This window comes from Panulirus ornatus, chromosome 13, assembly GCF_036320965.1.
Source record: "Panulirus ornatus isolate Po-2019 chromosome 13, ASM3632096v1, whole genome shotgun sequence".
Taxonomy (NCBI): Eukaryota; Metazoa; Arthropoda; class Malacostraca; order Decapoda; family Palinuridae; genus Panulirus; species Panulirus ornatus.
In genome coordinates, this window is record NC_092236.1 from 44,977,331 (window position 1) to 44,992,634 (window position 15,304).

General features: G+C 38.3%; 1 long non-coding RNA gene across 1 annotated transcript in view; it reads right to left on the reverse strand.

The window, feature by feature from the left end:
* Window positions 1-6,009: 6,009 nt before the first annotated feature.
* Window positions 6,010-15,304, reverse strand: part of LOC139752827 (uncharacterized) — a 149,665-nt gene continuing 140,370 nt past the window's right edge. The window contains exon 4 of the long non-coding RNA XR_011713592.1: window positions 6,010-13,471. This is a non-coding gene — a long non-coding RNA (uncharacterized lncRNA). The remainder of the gene's footprint in view (window positions 13,472-15,304) is intronic.

Genomic DNA, 15,304 nt, shown 5'->3' on the forward strand with positions numbered 1-15,304 from the left:
CTCTCTTACCCTTACGTTACTCACTCGATCAAACCACCTCACACCACACATTGTCCTCAAACATCTCATTTCCAGCACATCCATCCTCCTGCGCACAACTCTATCCATAGCCCACGCCTCGCAACCATACAACATTGTTGTAACCACTATTCCTTCAAACATACCCATTTTTGCTTTCCGAGATAATGTTCTCGACTTCCACACATTCTTCAAGGCCCCCAGAATTTTCGCCCCCTCCCCCACCCTATGATCCACTTCCGCTTCCATGGTTCCATCCGCTGCCAGATCCACTCCCAGATATCTAAAACACTTCACTTCCTCCAGTTTTTCTCCATTCAAACTCACCTCCCAATTGACTTGACCCTCAACCCTACTGTACCTAATAACCTTGCTCTTATTCACATTTACTCTTAACTTTCTTCTTCCACACACTTTACCAAACTCAGTCACCAGCTTCTGCAGTTTCTCACATGAATCAGCCACCAGCGCTGTATCATCAGCGAACAACAACTGACTCACTTCCCAAGCTCTCTCATCCCCAACAGACTACATACTTGCCCCTCTTTCCAAAACTCTTGCATTTACCTCCCTAACAACCCCATCCATAAACAAATTAAACAACCATGGAGACATCACACACCCCTGCCGCAAACCTACATTCACTGAGAACCAATCACTTTCCTCTCTTCCTACACGTACACATGCCTTACATCCTCGATAAAAACTTTTCACTGCTTCTAACAACTTTCCTCCCACACCATATATTCTTAATACCTTCCACAGAGCATCTCTATCAACTCTATCATATGCCTTCTCCAGATCCATAAATGCTACATACAAATCCATTTGCTTTTCTAAGTATTTCTCACATACATTCTTCAAAGCAAACACCTGATCCACACATCCTCTACCACTTCTGAAACCACACTGCTCTTCCCCAATCTGATGCTCTGTACATGCCTTCACCCTCTCAATCAATACCCTCCCATATAATTTACCAGGAATACTCAACAAACTTATACCTCTGTAATTTGAGCACTCACTCTTATCCCCTTTGCCTTTGTACAATGGCACTATGCACGCATTCCGCCAATCCTCAGGCACCTCACCATGAGTCATACATACATTAAATAACCTTACCAACCAGTCAACAATACAGTCACCCCCTTTTTTAATAAATTCCACTGCAATACCATCCAAACCTGCTGCCTTGCCGGCTTTCATCTTCCGCAAAGCTTTCACTACCTCTTCTCTGTTTACCAAATCATTTTCCTTAACCCTCTCACTTTGCACACCACCTCAACCAAAACACCCTATATCTGCCACTCTATCATCAAACACATTCAACAAACCTTCAAAATACTCACTCCATCTCCTTCTCACATCACCACTACTTGTTATCACCTCCCCATTTGCGCCCTTCACTGAAGTTCCCATTTGCTCCCTTGTCTTACGCACTTTATTTACCTCCTTCCAGAACATCTTTTTATTCTCCCTAAAATTTAATGATACTCTCTCACCCCAACTCTCATTTGCCCTTTTTTTCACCTCTTGCACCTTTCTCTTGACCTCCTGTCTCTTTCTTTTATACATCTCCCACTCAATTGCATTTTTTCCCTGCAAAAATCGTCCAAATGCCTCTCTCTTCTCTTTCACTAATACTCTTACTTCTTCATCCCACCACTCACTACCCTTTCTAATCAACCCACCTCCCACTCTTCTCATGCCACAAGCATCTTTTGCGCAATCCATCACTGATTCCCTAAATACATCCCATTCCTCCCCCACTCCCCTTACTTCCATTGTTCTCACCTTTTTCCATTCTGTACTCAGTCTCTCCTGGTACTTCCTCACACAAGTCTCCTTCCCAAGCTCACTTACTCTCACCACCCTCTTCACCCCAGCATTCACTCTTCTTTTCTGAAAACCCATACAAATCTTCACCTTAGCCTCCACAAGATAATGATCAGACATCCCTCCAGTTGCACCTCTCAGCACATTAACATCCAAAAGTCTCTCTTTCGCACGCCTGTCAATTAACGCGTAATCCAATAACGCTCTCTGGCCATCTCTCCTACTTACATAAGTATACTTATGTATATCTCGCTTTTTAAACCAGGTATTCCCAATCATCAGTCCTTTTTCAGCACATAAATCTACAAGCTCTTCACCATTTCCATTTACAACACTGAACACCCCATGTATACCAATTATTCCCTCAACTGCCACATTACTCACCTTTGCATTCAAATCACCCATCACTATAACCCGGTCTCGTGCATCAAAACCACTAACACACTCATTCAGCTGCTCCCAAAACACTTGCCTCTCTTGATCTTTCTTCTCATGCCCAGGTGCATATGCACCAATAATCACCCACCTCTCTCCATCAACTTTCAGTTTTACCCATATTAATCATATTAATCATATTAATCATGGGAATGTTTGTGGGGCCCCAGATGTAGATAGGGAGCTGTGGTTTTGATGTATTACACATGACAGCTAGAAACTGAGTGTGAATGAATGTGGCCTTTTTTGTCTGTTTTCCCGGTGCTGCTTGGCTGAAGTGAGGGGGGGGGGGGGGTAGGAATGCTGTTTCCTGTGGGGTAGGGTGTCGCCAGGAAAGGATGAGGGCAGGCAAGTATGAATATGTACATTTGTATATATGTATATGTCTGTGTATGTAATGTATATAAGTTGATATGTATGTTTATATGATTTGTATATGTCATTGTATGGGCATTTATGTATATATATATATATATATATATATATATATATATATATATATATATATATATATATATATATATTTTTTTTTTTTTTTTTTTGCTTTGTCGCTGTCTCCCGCGTTTGCGAGGTAGCGCAAGGAAACAGACGAAAGAAATTGCCCAACCCACCCCCATACACATGTATATACATACACGTCCCCACACGCAAATATACATACCTACACAGCTTTCCATATATATATATATATATATATATATATATATATATATATATATATATATATATATATATATATATATGTGTATGTTGGTTGGGCCATTCTTTGTCTGTTTCCAGGCATTACCTTGCTGATTCAGGGAACGGCAATCAAGTATAATAATGATAATAGTAATAATGATAATGATAATTGTAATAATAATATTTTTTTTTTTTATTTTGCTTTGTCGCTGTCTCCCGCGTTTGCGAGGTAGCGCAAGGAAACAGATGGAAGAAATGGCCCAACCTACCCCCATACACATGTATATACATACACGTCCACACACGCAAATATACATACCTATACATCTCAATGTACACATATATATACACACACAGACACATACATATATACCCATGCACACAATTCACACTGTCTGCCTTTATTCATTCCCATCGCCACCTCACCACACATGGAATAACATCCCCCTCCCCCCTCATGTGTGCGAGGTAGCGCTAGGAAAAGACAACAAAGGCCCCATTCGTTCACACTCAGTCTCTAGCTGTCATGCAATGATGCCCGAAACCACAGCTCCCTTTCCACATCCAGGCCCCACAGAACTTTCCATGGTTTACCCCAGACGCTTCACATGCCCTGATTCAATCCACTGACAGCACGTCAACCCCGGTATACCACATCGATCCAATTCACTCTATTCCTTGCCCGCCTTTCACCCTCCTGCATGTTCAGGCTCCGATCACTCAAAATCTTTTTCACTCCATCTTTCCACCTACAATTTGGTCTCCCACTTCTCCTTGTTCCCTCCACCTCCGACACATATATCCTCTTGGTTAATCTTTCCTCACTCATTCTCTCCATGTGCCCGAACCATTTCAAAACACCCTCTTCTCCTCTCTCAACCACGCTCTTTTTATTTCCACACATCTCTCTTACCCTTACATCACTTACTCGATCAAACCACCTCACACCACACATTGTCCTCAAACATCTCATTTCCAGCTCATCCACCCTCCTGCGCACAACTCTATCCATAGCCCATGCCTCGCAACCATACAACATTGTTGGAACCACTATTCCTTCAAACATACCCATTTTTGCTTTCCGAGATAATGTTCTCAACTTCCACACATTCTTCAAGGCTCCCAGGATTTTCGCCCCCTCCCCCACCCTATGATTCACTTCTGCTTCCATAATAATAGTAATGATAATAATAATAATAATAATAATAATAATAATAATAATGATAATAATAATAATACTGATAATAATGATGATAATAATGATAATGATAATAACATATTTATTTGATATTATTTTTCATACGTGATTGCTGTTTCCCGCATCAGTGAGCTAGCACCAGGAAACAGATAAAGAATGGTCCATCCATTTGTGTACACATATATATACGTAAACGCCCATATATGCACATAAATGTACATTTACATATTAACATATACATACATATACATACACATACACAAACATTTACATATATATATACACATGTACAAATTCATATTTGCTTGCCTTCATCCATTCCTGTTGCTATCCCGCCACACAGGATATAGCATCACTACCCCCCACTTCAGCAAGGTAGCACCAGGAAAACAGTCTCTTGCTATCATGTGTAGTGCACCAAAACTACAACTCCCTATCCACATCCAGGCCCCACAGACTTTTCAATGACTTACTCAGATGCTTCACATGCCCTGGTTCAGTCCATTTAGGATGTGGTTGACTTTTTATGAGAACCTCTTAAAAGAAAGCAGTTGACCTGATGTGAAAACTTTTTAAGAGGAAGTGTTGACCTTATATGAGAACCTTTTAAGGAGTGGTTGACCTCAGATGAGAACTAGTTCTTGAAATGTCAGTCTCTGCCTTGAGGCAAAATATGCAGCCATAGATACTTGTAGTGGTACCCCATGTATTGTTTTCAGAAACTTTGGCTAAACTTTTTCCATATACTGGAAAGTGGACATGGAGATGTCAAGTATGCTTGCAAGAGATCTGCATCCTCATGGCACAAATTAGTTTTTCTTGCGTTGCTGTCACAAGATAGAAATGTTTTTGATGTCAGTCCATTAGTCATCATTGTTTGTGACAAAAATACCACACATCTCACTTTGTCTTCCTGAACATACTCATAGAATACCTCATAAGCTTGTCAGCAGTGCATCATGATTTAGCTAGCCTCTTGCCTTACCAATTTATTCCCCAAATTTTTTTAGAAATCTCTTTAAATTTCATGAAATGTATGAATTTGCAGAAAGTAATGCAAATAATTTATTGTAATTTATTATTGAAAAAGGAGGTAAATAGGGTGCGTAAGACAAGGGAGCAAATGGGAACTTCAGTGAAGGGCGTAAATGGGGAGGTGATAACAAGTAGCGGTGATGTGAGAAGGAGATGGAATGAGTATTTTGAAGGTTTGTTGAATGTGTCTGATGACAGAGTGGCAGATATAGGGTGTTTTGGTCGAGGTGGTGTGCAAAGTGAGAGGGTTAGGGAAAATGATTTGGTAAACAGAGAAGAGGTAGTAAAAGCTTTGCGGAAGATGAAAGCCGGCAAGGCAGCAGGTTTGGATGGTATTGCAGTGGAATTTATTAAGAAAGGGGGTGACTGTATTGTTGACTGGTTGGTAAGGTTATTTAATGTATGTATGACTCATGGTGAGGTGCCTGAGGATTGGCGGAATGCGTGCATAGTGCCATTGTACAAAGGCAAAGGGGATAAGAGTGAGTGCTCAAATTACAGAGGTATAAGTTTGTTGAGTATTCCTGGCAAATTATATGGGAGGGTATTGATTGAGAGGGTGAAGGCATGTACAGAGCATCAGATTGGGGAAGAGCAGTGTGGTTTCAGAAGTGGTAGAGGATGTGTGGATCAGGTGTTTGCTTTGAAGAATGTATGTGAGAAATACTTAGAAAAGCAAATGGATTTGTATGTAGCATTTATGGATCTGGAGAAGGCATATGATAGAGTTGATAGAGATGCTCTGTGGAAGGTATTAAGAATATATGGTGTGGGAGGCAAGTTGTTAGAAGCAGTGAAAAGTTTTTATCGAGGATGTAAGGCATGTGTACGTGTAGGAAGAGAGGAAAGTGATTGGTTCTCAGTGAATGTAGGTTTGCGGCAGGGGTGTGTGATGTCTCCATGGTTGTTTAATTTGTTTATGGATGGGGTTGTTAGGGAGGTGACTGCAAGAGTCTTGGAAAGAGGGGCAAGTATGAAGTCTGTTGGGGATGAGAGAGCTTGGGAAGTGAGTCAGTTGTTGTTCGCTGATGATACAGCGCTGGTGGCTGATTCATGTGAGAAACTGCAGAAGCTGGTGACTGAGTTTGGTAAAGTGTGTGAAAGAAGAAAGTTAAGAGTAAATGTGAATAAGAGCAAGGTTATTAGGTACAGTAGGGTTGAGGGTCAATTCAATTGGGAGGTGAGTTTGAATGGAGAAAAACTGGAGGAAGTGAAGTGTTTTAGATATCTGGGTGTGGATCTGGCAGCGGATGGAACCATGGAAGTGGAAGTGGATCATAGGGTGGGGGAGGGGGCGAAAATTCTGGGAGCCTTGAAGAATGTGTGGAAGTCGAGAACATTATCTCTGAAAGCAAAAATGGGTATGTTTGAAGGAATAGTGGTTCCAACAATGTTGTATGGTTGCGAGGCGTGGACTATGGATAGAGTTGTGCGCAGGAGGATGGATGTGCTGGAAATGAGATGTTTGAGGACAATGTGTGGTGTGAGGTGGTTTGATCGAGTAAGTAACATAAGGGTAAGAGAGATGTGTGGAAATAAAAAGAGCGTGGTTGAGAGAGCAGAAGAGGGTAAGTTTTGAAATGGTTTGGGCACATGGAGAGAATGAGTGAGGAAAGATTGACCAAAAGGATATATGTGTCGGAGGTGGAGGGAACGAGGAGAAGAGGGAGACCAAATTGGAGGTGGAAAGATGGAGTGAAAAAGATTTTGTGTGATCGGGGCCTAAACATGCAGGAGGGTGAAAGGAGGGCAAAGAATAGAGTGAATTGGAGCGATGTGGTATACCGGGGTTGACGTGCTGTCAGTGGATTGAATCAAGGCATGTGTATGGGGGGGGGTTGGGCCATTTCTTTCTGTTTTGGAAGGAGGTAAATAAAGTGCGTAAGACAAGGGAACAAATGGGAACATTAGTGAAGGGGGTAAACGGGGAGGTGATAACAAGTAGTGGTGATGTGAGAAGGAGATGGAGTGAGTATTTTGAAGGTTTGTTGAATGTGTTTGATGATAGAGTGGCAGATATAGGGTGTTTTGGTCGAGGTGGTATGCAAAGTGAGAGGGTTAGGGAGAATGGTTTGGTAAACAGAGAAGAGATAGTAAAAGCTTTGCGGAAGATGAAAGCCGGCAAGGCAGCGGGTTTGGATGGTATTGCAGTGGAATTTATTAAAAAAGGGGTGACTGTATTGTTGACTGGTTAGTAAGGTTATTCAACATATGTATGACTCATGGTGAGGTGCCTGAGGATTGGCAGAATGCGTGCATAGTGCCATTGCATAAAGGCAAAGGGGATAAATGTGAGTGCTCAAATTACAGAGGTATAAGTTTGTTAAGTATTCCTAGGAGATTATATGGGAGGGTATTGATTGAGAGGGTGAAGGCATGTACAGAGCATCAGATTGAGGAAGAGCAGTGTGGTTTCAGAAGTGGTAGAGGATGTGTGGATCAGGTGTTTGCTTTGAAAAATGTATGTGAGAAATTCTTAGAAAAGCAAATGGATTTGTATGTAGCATTTATGGATCTGGAGAAGGCGTATGATAAGAGTTGATAGAGATGCTCTGTGGAAGGTATTAAGAATATATGGTATGGGAGGCAAGTTGTTAGAAGCAGTGAAAGGTTTTTATCAAGAATGTAAGGCATGTGTATGTGTAAGAAGAGAGGAAAGTGATAGGTTCTCAGTGAATGTAGGTTTGCGGCAGGGGTGCATGATGTCTCCATGGTTGTTTAATTTGTTTATGGATGGAGTTGTCAGGGAGGTGAATGCAAGAGTCTTGGAAAGAGGGGCAAGTATGCAGTCTGTTGTGGACGAGAGAAATGAGTCAGTTGTTGTTCGCTGATGATACAGCACTGGTGTGTGATTTGGGTGAGAAACTATAGAAGCTGGTGACTGAGTTTGGTAAAGTGTGTGAAAGAAGATAGATAAGAGTAAATGTGAATAAGAGCAAGGTTATTATGTACAGTAGGGTTGAGGGACAAGTCAATTGGGAGGCAAGTTTGAATGGAGAAAAGCAGGAGGAAGTGAAGTGTTTTGGATACCTGAGAGTGGATTTGGCAGCAGATGGAACCATGGAAGTGGAAGTGAATCATAGGGTGGGGAAGGGGGCGAAAGTTCTGGGAGCATTGAAGAATATGTGGAAGTTGAGAACGTTATCTTGGAAAGCAAAAATGGGTATGTTTGAAGGAATAGTGGCTCCAACAATGATATATGGTTGCGAGGCGTGGGCTATAGATAGAGTCGTGCAGAGAAGGGTGGATGTGCCGGAAATGAGATGTTTGAGGACAATATGTGGTGTGAGGTGGTTTGATTAAGTAATGAAAGGGTAAGAGAGATGTGTGGCTATAAAAAGAGTGTGGTTGAGAGAGCAGAAGAGGGTGTTTTGAAATGGTTTGGTCACATGGAGATAATGAGTGAGGAAAGATTGACAAAGAGGATATATGTGTCATAGGTGGATGGAACGAGGAGAAGTGGGAGACCAAATTGGAGGTGGAAAGATGGAGTGAAAAAGATGTTGAGTGATCGGGGGCTGAACATAAAGGAGGATGAAAGGCGTTTAAGGAATAGAGTGAATTGGAATGATGTGGTATACTGGGGTTGATGTGCTGTCAGTGGATTGAACCAGGGCATGTGAAGCATCTGGGATAAATCATGGTAAGTTCCGTGGGGCCTGGATATGGAAAGGGAGCTGTGGTTTCGGTGCATTATACATAACAGCTAGAGACTGAGAGCAAATGAATGTGGCCTTTGTTGTCTTTTCCTAGCGCTACCTCGTGCACATGCAGGGGGAGGGGGTTGTTATTTCATGTGTGGCAGGGTGGCGACAGGAAGGAATAAGGGCAGACAGTATGAATTATGCACATGTGTATATATGTATATGTCTGTGTGTATATATATGTATACATTGAGATGTATAGGTCTGTATATGTGCGTGTGTGGACGTTTATGTATATACATGTGTATGTGTGTGGGTTGGGCCATTCTTTTGTCTGTTTCCTTGCACTTTCTTGCTAATGCAGGAAACAGCAACAAAGTATAATAAATATGAAAAAAATGAGCAGCACAGTAAGGCATGTGGATAAAAATTATGCAGCATTTGTAAACAATGACTTATCACACTGACATATTTCTCAATTTGATTTGAAAATTACTCTCTAGTTAATCATAAGAACAAACTCAAAATTTTTAATATTTTGAAACTTTTCCTTGTGCACAAACTAGAAAGCGCAACTCGATTTATAAAAAAGAGCAATGGCTATGATAGATTTTGTACATGTAAACATATAAGGAATGTTATAATTCTTTTTGCATACATAAGATTGTCAGTTTGGTAACTAAAGGTTTTGTCTTGAATTAGGAATGGTTAATTCTTAATTCAAAAAAAGAGAAAGTCAGGGTTTTTTTTATTTTTGTACATTTATTCATATTTAGAAATATTTTTGTACACCGAGGTAGACAAAAAAACTCAGTTGTTTAACAAAAGAAATATATAAATTGTTTGGTTTATAACAAGAGAGTTGGATATGTTTTCCTTGTAAAGCAATTTACTTATAGTAAAAGTAATATCAATACCCGTTTTTACTTTTTTTTCACAAGATTTATTCTAATAACCGTATTGGTATTAGAAGTAACTTAGATATCAATATATGTTGTGAGTTATGTAACTTTTATTGGACTTTTAAGGTAATTGGTATTTATGGAGCAGCTATTAAAATGATCAGTTATATGCTGAAAAATGTAAGTCCTTCTCTCCTGTTTCTTTTCATTATCTTGATCAACTTGAAATCACATAAAAGCATTAAAGCTGCAATTTTTCATGATAATAAGCTGTGATTACTACCAATAAACAGCTTCATTAAGCTCAAAGATAACATAGGAATAATGAAATATCATGGCTAAAGAATGCTAGAAATGTATGATTCAACATACATAAAGAATTTTGTCAAATATATTAGAAGGAATATATTTGCCATGGAGGAAAATGCTTGGGGTACATCCAAATATTACATTCAAGGGAAAAAAATTCATTTGGATATTTTGAAATTTTGCAGCAAAAAGGGTTAATTTTCTTGCTTTAGTCTTATTCTATTGCAATAGAATACAGAGTTTCAGTGCATTACACATGACAGCTGGAGACTGTGTGTGGATGAATGTGGCCTTTTTTTTTTTTCCTAGCGCTACCTCGCTGGAAGGGGCGTGGGGGGACACTATTTCATGTGTGGCAGGGTGGTGACGGGAATGGATGAAGGCAGCAAGTATGAATAGGTACATGTGTATATATGTCTATGTCTGTGTATGTATATGTATGTATACTTTGAAATGTATATGTATGTATATATGTGTGTATGGGTATTTATGAATTCATATGTGTATGTGGGTAGTTAAGACATTCTTTGCCTATTTCCTTGCGCTACCTTGCTGATGCGGGAAACAGTGGTCAAGTATAATAAATGAAATAATAGAATGCAGAGTATTTGATTGGTTCAAATTTTCCTCTTTCTCTCCTTCTTCCCTTTATAGGCTTTATTCACAGACAAAGTCCTTGTCAAGGCCAGTCTAATGATGACTTGATCAAACTTAAAAGAGGGTCATAGGGTGGGATAATGAGAGAAGAGTTGCCTCTCCATGTTAGACCTAGCTTTTCTAAAGGTGTAGTTTTATGCTTGGCATTATTAAAAGTACACTAGTGGGGTTGCTATAGTAACCATAATTTGTCAAATGTCATATAACATTTATTAATGTAAAAGGAAACAAACACAGTCGTAATTTGTTTGCCAAAGTGACCACACCTCTTCTCTATCTCTCAAGTTTTATTACATATTTGAAGTTCATGCCTTATATTTCTTTAGACATGCGGTAGATCACTTAGAAAGTGTTAAAGAGAGTAAATTAGATGTTACGTGAATATCTTCGATTCTCCATCACCTCCTTGAACCAGTTGCATATGAAATTGTTTTTGTACATAGTACATTTCTGTATATTTTGTGTTTGTTCAGGTATGTTTTATATTCCTGGTACTGAAGTGTACCTTAGACATGTTGGTTTGCTTGAAATTAGTTAGAATGTAAACAATTGCACAGTACCATCATTATCCCCTACAGTTCCAGTGTTAGACTATAAGTGGCATTATGTTTTTTCCTTTTTTTCTTAGTTTCACAGTTGTTAAAATGTATTACATATTTTTTCAGGGTTATTGTACAAAAATCCAGACCTTAACTTTTTCATTCCTCCAGCTGTATTGGTCTACGTAGAGGGTGAGCATACCTTGGCCACACAGAATGGTTTAAAAGGGGAAGGTCATAGTTCGTACATATGTATGAGAAGGTAAAAAGTTTCAGAGCTTAGCAATGTAGGAAAAAATAGACATTGCAACGACTCATCCTGGAATTGCTGTAGATCACTTATTGAGCTAGGAGGGGGATTTCTCTTTGATGATAGTGATATCCACATCCCTTATGCAGGTTTCCATCAAAATGTGATGCAGCAATCATTTCGTTTGTGCCTTAGACAGAAAGGAAAGAGGTTTTGATGGAATAAGACATTTATACATTGTTGCACATGAGCTAAGAAGACTAAGGTAATCTCCCCTCTCAACCCATCTTTTTTGCATTCATATGAACATCGATGATACTTTTAGGCTTTAATGGTTTGGGAATATTGCTTTGTTCAGTTTGCTGGTCTTTGGTAGGTAACTGATAGGATGCTTGTTAGATAAATTTTCTTTATCCACTGAATTGATGGTTTTGTTGAGCTCATTATAACCATAGGGCCAACTGTTGATCATCATATTAATTAAAGGGAAACTCTTGCTGCTCATATGCCACAATGCTTAAAATAAGTCTTTTTATATGAAAACATTTGTGTAGGCAAGTTTTGGTGCTAAACGGAGTAGTCATTGCTATTAGAATGCAGCATGAATAAAACTTTTATTTAGTGTCTTTTAAGAAATTACAAAGTTGATGGAGGAATTTACAGCTGTGCTTGTTGTTACACCAAATATATGAAAGTGAAGTGTTAAGAGCTGCACCCATTATAGTTAAGAGTACGTATGTAAACTATTTTTAGACAGATTTGTTAAACTAATGCCCATGTAGTATATACTTTATATAAAAAGAAAATATTTCTCACCTAAAGATTTAGGTGCATTAGACAACTTAGTATAGGTTACAAGATTTTAGAAAAAGATTTTCATTGGACAATGTTGAACATTTCATCTAACAATATTCTGCATTGCTTTTATGTGTATTGCAGAGCAGACCTATATCTCAAGCTAAGATAAAAGGTCTCATACTTTCTGATGTATCTCCTTGCAAATCTGTGATGTTATAAAGAACCTCCATTTGCTTACATGAATATATGAATTTTGTGTAATGCCTAGTTTGAAAGGATTTTATGCCTTTCAAATGTGATTGGGGGTAATTTTGTCATATATTTTGTTCTGCACAAACATTTGAATTTTTCTTTTAAGAATAATGTCAAACATGATGTATTCCATGTATTACTGTTAGCAATTTAAGTTTTAATGTGGGAACTGTACATTTCTTTTGATATACATGTATATTTAGATATTGATCTTCCTCACTACTTTTGTGCAAAGTACCCAATTTACATGCATTACTGTTCCAGTTTATTGCCAGTCTATTTGTTTAGCATGTGTTAAGAAAATTTATGCATATTCAGATGAGGCATTGACTTGTTTGGTAACTTGATATAGAGAGTGTTTCTCGCATGAATTCCAGCATTTTGGATTTGTAATCAACTTTTTAGGAGGTAAAGGTGATTTTTAGAAATTGTAGTAGATTTTTGTTATTATTTCATTTTGGGGGGTATGTATTGCACCATGGTTGATGTCACAGTTGAAACAACTAGTGTTGTTTATCTACCTTCTCATACTATGCAGACATGCAAGTTTTGTGACCATGCTTCAGTTCCTTTGTGCAGAACTAGACAATCAGGAGTAAATAAGCTTGAAGGGCAATGAATGGTAGTACAAGTTGTACCTCTATAATCCGGTGCTCTGTGGTCCAGCACATTTTGAATCTGTCCCCATTAGTTTTTAGTTTTTGGATCTGCTACCAGGGCACTGCTGTTGGCAACGATAAGGTGCCACAATCTGTTTACACTGCAGCCAAGCTAATCAACAGTCCTGTCAATTTCTTATATTCAGCTGTATATCAGCCCTTCAGGATGTCATTCAAGAGGCCAAGAGGTGTAGAAGATGGTGCTAGTGCTGATAAGCATAAGCATAAATCATAATCTATGCTTGAAAGGTGTAGTCACTGAAAAAAATAGATAAAGGAACTTCTGTAAAGACCTTGTGCAAGTACTATGAGATCAGATTGTCAACTGTGTATGATTTAGGGTCAATTTATGTTTTCCAGGATTTTCTGTGGTGTGTCAGTGGCCAGGTACCAAGGTTGCCATATTAAAGAGGTATAACCTGTAATATGCTCTAAGTGAGTGCAGCATATTATCATTTGCTGAAATTGTGAAGAAGTCAGTCTTTGTGAAGGGATTTTCTGAGTTATTACAGCCTTTTGTGTTGTCCCCAAATTAAGTGTTGCTAGTTGATATTCATTCTAAATATGGTATTGTTGGAAGGTCAAGGAAACTTTTAACATCATAGATAGAAGGCAGTTATGTAAATTGAGATTTCAGTAATGGTCATGAACATAGTCATTACATTGTGCAAGATGTGAGAAGCCAATTATACCATAATATGACTATATTTTCATTAACCCTATCATTTTCAGCCATGCTTTCTGACAGTCTAGTTGCTTGTAGATTTTCTTTAATCTAGTTACATTTTGTGGGTAAAAATATTTGGTAATTATCTTCATGGTATAATTGATGAGCTAGGATTATCTTTCTCAATAAAAGATTTGTAATATGAAGTAAAATCTAAAGAGTATTTACTTTATTTGTTGATTTTGAATAAGTATATGTTTATTACAGTTAATGAATAGCATTTGAACTCTTCTAGGTAGAAAATCTTTAAGGAAAATATTGTATCCCATATATTTCACGTCATGGCATTCCTAAATGTAATTTTCTTGTAGTGTTTTTATTCTGGTGTCGTAAGTACAGTATTTATCCTTGCTGCAAATGATTGGTTCAGGATGCTATTATTACCTCATGTAGACCTTCTCAGGGGACATGTTTTAACATTAAAGGAAAAGAAAGTCAGTAGTAGCTAAAATTTGAGTCAAGTTTACTTGTTTAGTTTTATGACTGAGTTGATTATGTGGATTAAAGCATATTTTATATTGACAATCTGTTAGTCCAAATTTAAGATTAGTTTGGATCTTGAAACAGTAGGATTACCCTTTGACATTACAAAGCTCTAATCGATCAATCATCTCCAAGGTAACGAGGTGAATAAGTCTTTCCTTGAAATGTACTAGTGGTTTGTTTCCTGGCTTTTGATGATTGAATCAGTATTTACGTCAGTTAAACCTTCCAAAGGGATGCAATTTAGCTGCTATAAAAGAATGAGTTTGTTATGTATATCTATTAAACTTTTGTAAGTTTTGCGTGTTTGCTTTAATAATTGGGTTAATTATAGAGTTCAGTAGAGCACAGTATGTTTTGTTGAATGGTTTAATGATTGGGTTGATTATGATTTAGATTGAACTTCATTGTGCTTAACCCAGGAACTCAATTTTGGTACTAGTTTTGAGCTAAAAACAATGTTACCATCACATTATGTAAAGATGACTAGTTATTGGTCTGAGGGGCAGTAACTAAATATTTATATGAACTTGTCAGCTTTCTGTGTAGGGATATACTGCTTCATAGGTGCTAGTAAAGATAAGCCATCCAGTCATCGTTTTGCCAAATCTATTGCCTTCAGATATTGATAGATAGGTTTGCATTCATCAGGAATTCACAATCCTGTTGTCAGCTAGCAGCAACCAATCCTCTTATTTTACCAAAGAACATGACAATGTTATTTGCAATTAGATAACTGTGTTTAAACAAACCCAGTTTTGAATATATATGGTGTACCATCTTGTGGCTTCATGACCCTCTAAATGAAGCTTTGCATGTTATGACCATGTCGTAGGCACATTGTGGACACCCCCATAAAAAGAAATATCATGAGTGACTGA